A 5787-nucleotide genomic window follows, 5' to 3' on the forward strand; every position below is an offset into this window, starting at 1 on the left:
CTACAGCAGATTTGTCAACACATCCACATCTCATCGCCAGTTCCACCTCACAAACCATCCAGTGATAAAGATGTTTAGAAATATTTATTTATTACTTTATGTTTTTAATTTTTATCGTAACTAATTTTTATTTTTGTTAGATTTTAGAATTTTATTTTTATTTTTTTATTTTATTTTTTATTTTGGTTATTTCTTTTCGAGTCCTTATTCTTCCTAATATCTCCTAAAAAGTTCCTGATTTTATCACAGTTATATAGAGCTCCTAATCTCATCATCATATAGAAACTACAACTTCACCGGGGAAGGTTCTCCACGACTGCCATGTCCTTCTCGACCACGACCATAGCTACCACTAGATATAATATTCTTTTGGCTTAGGACTTATGGCCTAATGAACCTCTACGACCGCCGGAGTATCCTCCTCCACTCTTAAACCGATCACTCTCCAAAACTCTAGTTCGAGGAATTCATCATAGAGGAAGTTTCACTTCTCTCCCTATCTTATTTTTATTCTCTAACATCTATCTTTGTACATTGAAGGCAAAGCACATCTTAGGTGTGGGGGGTATTTATTTCACTATCAGAAAAATACCTGAATAATCACCTTGTTCTCATGAAAAACTCTCATATTATATTTAGGATAAATTTTAATTGATTTATGATTTTGATTGATATATCTTGAATTAAAACATAGGGATTTATGCATTGATTATTTAAACTTTAAGACATTAGAGAATCAGGCATGATAAGTTGATTTTTAAGAAATTAAAATTATAGGTTGTTTCCTCATGTCTAGGTATTACTTTGAATTAGAATTCACGAGTCTAAACATCAAAAAGCCATAATTTTTTTGTGAGATTTTTAAGCCTTTTGAGCATCTATTCATCCTTTCATGCTCACTTTTATTATTGCTTTGAGTGCGTCAGTATTGAACTGTTATTCTAGAACTTGCTTGATTATGCATGTCGAGACCACACCATTTGATTTGATATATCAAAATGATTAAGGCACTTAGGATTAACCCACTCATGCCATGAAAAGCCTACCTCCACGATTAACCCCTAGTAAACCCCCTTGATCCCAACAAACCAATTCTTGTATTACCTTTAATATTAACCTTTAACCCATTATTATTGAAATCCCCTAAATTAATCCCTATTTTTGTCGAGATTTGAGTTGAATGGATTGCCTAGCTATGTTTTGTCTTGACATTTAGTCTATATTATTTAACTTGTTCTTTAAAAAAAACTATGTAGACATAACTGTAACTTCATACTCTGAGAAAAGCTCTGTCGTACGCAAGTGAAGGTTAACTCTTTTTTCTAGTTAAGGCAACTTTTCAAGTCAATCTCGATTCTAACCCTTTCTTTCAGCTTGTGACCACACCCCCTAACCAAGCCTCATTACAACCTTCTAAAGACCTTTTGATTGATGTATCATCTTAAATTATAGTGGTGGAGATTTGATTTTATGTAAGCCTATGGTAGTGACTTTTCATTATTGACTATTGAGTGTTTCATTTATTGTCCTTAAACACCTCGAGTTATTTGAGTGAATCTTTAGTGAGGATGTGAAACTTTGTGATATTCTGAATCAAAGGTCATTACTTAGATGAGGAGAGACACCTATGTTTGCATGATTAAATATTCAACTTGGAATGTTTGAAACTTTTATGTTCTTTTAGTTGGATTCTCAATGTATGATTACCTATGGATTATTTTGAGATATTATTGATAAGAATTATAAGTTGAGGAGAATTTATTTTAACTATGAGTTGGGGATTTTGCTTGAGGACAAGCAAATTCTTAAGTGTGGGGGTATTTGATAAACCGTAAATTATACATATTTTTACCCCATGTTTAATGTATTTTATACATGATTTCTCATTAGAATTGGTGAATTCGATGCTCCTAATGCTTTAATTTCATGTTTTGTACTCAGGAGAGCACCAAGAGTCAAAAGGAGCCAAAAAGGGACAAAATGAACCAAATCGAGAAGATAACACGGCCGGCAGCTCACACGCCTGTGTCTTTCGAGGGTGTCGACCAAGGCTTTCACGATTCACACGACCTGGCCATTGACCCACACGGCCGTGTGCAATTTAACGGATCAAAAATAGGCTGGCAATCATGTCACACAGTCGTGTCACACGGATGTGTCCCTACCGAGCCTAAGTTAAGTCCAATTTAGAAAAGGCCACTTTTGAGGGTTTCTAGGCATTCCAAAGCCTATAAATACACACTAGAGGGGGAGGAAAAGGGGAGACAGAGAAGGGAGGTAAGTAATTACCCCAAGAAAGCCGACTGATCCATCTTAGAAGTCAGATTCATCATCAAGACTGAAGATCTCTCCTCAATTTCCCTTCAGGAGTTTTGGGTTTTCTTTATGTTTTGTATTCTTTATTCTTCTGAGATGTTTTCTTATTTAGTTATGAACTAAATCCCCTAAATACCTAAAGGGAATGAAACCTAAGACGAATCTTGTTATTATTTTCTGAATCATATGATAAATATTTAACTTTTTCTTAATTATGTGTTCCTAATTCTTGTTTTGATATCCCAGGATACTGATTCAACACATGCTCTTATTTAGAGGAGGAATAGACCCTGTCTAATAGTACTTTGTCATAATTAAGCGGAGTCGATTGCACGCCTAGAAATAGGGTGACAAGATTTTGCCAGATTAGGGTGAAACCTAATAAGGGGATCCATAGATCGAGTTAATGCAACCCTAGAATGTTAATTAGAGAAAATTCTCGGTTATTCAATCTAGGGATTAGACATTATTAGTCTTGAATAGGGATAATAACATAACTTAGGGATCTCTACGGAACAAGTTGAATGAATAAATCGTCTGATTCGGAGCCAGAATAACAAGTAAAGTCTAGGTGGATTTTTCCTTAGGTATTGTCTTCATTCAATTGATTTTCCCAAAAGCAATTCCCCAATTCTTTTCTCTGTGCGTTCTCAGTTTAATAGGTTAATTAAAACAAAACCCCATTATTTTTAGGCTAGATAATAAAAAGACAGCCATTACTAGTACTTTTGGTTCCCTTGGGTACGATATCCTGGTCTTGCCATTACTATACTATTGTTCGATAAGTGCGCTTGCCTTTTCTTCGTGATAATAGTTAGTCTAGGTTTGATCTTCTTTATAAATATTTATTACTTGTTACAAATGACGCGATCATAAACTATGTGTCCAAGTGGGTCGAGGCTGAAGCTTATCTGACAAACATGCTAGGGTTGTAATTAAGTTCTTGCAGAAACACGTGTTCACAAGGTTTGGGACCCCAAGAGCTATCATTAGTGACGAAGGGTCCCACTTTGTGGACAAGTGGTTAAAACGATTATTAGACAAGCACGGAGTGAAACACAAGGTTGCAACAGCTTACCATCTGCAGACGAATGGGCAAGTTTAATTGGCAAATAAGGAAATCAAAGGCATACTTGAGAAAGTAGTAGTTTGCCAAAACCGACTTGATTGGTCCGAGAGGTTGGACAATGCTTTATGGGCTTACAGAACAACATACAAGACACCTTTAGGGATGTTACCTTACAGGTTGGTCTTTGGGAAAGCATGTCATCTACCCTTAGAGTTAGAGCACAATGCTTATTGGGCTCTTCGACAGCTCAACTTGGATCCTAAGCTTGCTAAAGAGAAATGAATGCTCCAACTCAATGAGCTAGAGGAACTTTGGCTATTCTTCTACGAAAATGCCAAATTACTCAAGGAAAGACTTAAGAAATGGCATGACAAGCACATTTGAGTTCAAGAATTTGAAGCAGGTTAACGAGTTTTGTTATTTAATTCTAGACTAAAATTCTTTCTAGGTAAGCTAAAATCACATTGGCTCGGTCCATTTACAATTCATCATGTCTATCCATATGGAGTTATCGAGCTCCAAGGTAAGGGAGGTAATTTTCGAGTTAATGCTCAGCGGCTGAAACACTATTGGGGAGATAAGATTGAACGGAATGAAATTTCATTCATTTTATCGGATGTTTAAAATTTTCCTATGTTTCTTTTTAATAAATGATTTAGGGTATATTTTCGGGATTAGTATGTTTAAATAAATTCTGTCTAGGAGATTGGAACTTAAGCAGGACCGCTTGTGACCCCTCCAATCTTTCTTGGGAATTGATTTTAACATAATTTTCATAAAAATTATTCTCTAAATACAGATTTTAATCTTTGATTTTTCAAAAAAAAAGGTCAATTTTGACCCGAGTTTTAAATTGCGACTCAATTTCAAATTTTCATTAAGTCTAGGGACTTAATTGAATTATTTTTAAAATTTGGTTGCTCTTTTCGTGAATAATAAAACTAGATGCCTCTTTTTGTAAATATTTTCAAAAGGCTTCTAGAATAAATTTAAAAAAAAAACAAAAGAAAAAAAATTGATAGTTATTAATATATAATCATACTCGTTATAATATATATTAATTATTATCAATTTTAGGGTTTTATTTGATAAGTTTTTAATAAAGATAATAAGATGATAATTTTTAATATATAATTATATCTATTATAATTTATATACTAACCTTTATCAACTTAGCATAGAATTAGGATTAATTTTATTTTATCTTTGTTTAAAATAAATTAAATAGCAGTTAATAATTTAATATGCACATATCTAATTATTAATTGTTGTTATCTTTATATAGGATTAGAACTTAGAATTTTTATTAATTAAATTGTTTTAAGAATTCTACTCTAATTCCTATTTTTCCCTCTATAAATACCACCCATCTTCCCATTCATCTAACACTTAAAACCCAAAGCACCAAAACACCAAAGTGCAGAATCCCCTAGCAATAGTAGCACCAAGCAGTCGGCCAGCACACGCCCAGCTCCATCGCACGCACATCTCGCGCACACAACGCGTGCGTTACCTCGAGCTGCCCCAGCCTCAGGTCGCGCCAGGCCTTCACCCCGCGCGTGATACCTGCCCTTCGCACCATCTTACGCGCGCCCAAGTCCTACCTACTGCCAAACGCCCGTGTTGCTGATTGCTTCCTGCCCTGCTGCGCATCACTGCTCCCACACGCACCACGCCCGCACGCCCTAGCTGCTTGTGCGACATTCTTCATTCATTCACCTTAAGCCACAAACCCTCAACCCTCCTTTTAAATTTCCATCTTTTTCTTTATTATTACTATTATTTTATAGAAAAAGGTGGTTAAAAATGCCTCCCAAAAGAACTCGTGCTTTCGCTCAAATTGATGAAACACAAAACAAATTCCACTATGAATAAGCCAAAGTGAGATACGAAAGTATCTTCAAAAACCAACAGATGCATCCAGAAAAAGGGTTTACATTAAAGGAGAGCAACTACTGAGACTTTATGTCATGTATTCATCAAGTTGCTGAAACCCTCAATTGGGAGCTGTTTTGTGAAAAGAGACCTAGTATGGACGATGAGGTAGTTCGTGAGTTCTATGTGAATTTAACTTCAAGCAAGATGACAGAAGTTCCAGGTCGTGGAATCAATGTATCAATAAATTCAAATGCTATTAATGATTTCTTTGAATTACCAGATTTTGAAAACGACGAATATTCCACATTGATGACAAATATCAAGCTTGAAAATCTACAAGAAATTCTCGAGGAACTGATAGTTCAGGGTTCTACATGGACTGTGTCAAAACAAGGAATCCACACTTGTCAAAGAGAATATTTGACGCCACTCGTGAAGGTATGGTTTTACTTCATCTGATTCAGCCTTATGCCTAGCTCACATGGACTACAATCTCATTAGAGAAAATGGTCTTATTGTACTCT

The sequence above is a fragment of the Gossypium hirsutum genome, chromosome A13, assembly GCF_007990345.1.
Source record: "Gossypium hirsutum isolate 1008001.06 chromosome A13, Gossypium_hirsutum_v2.1, whole genome shotgun sequence".
Lineage (NCBI taxonomy): Eukaryota > Viridiplantae > Streptophyta > Magnoliopsida > Malvales > Malvaceae > Gossypium > Gossypium hirsutum.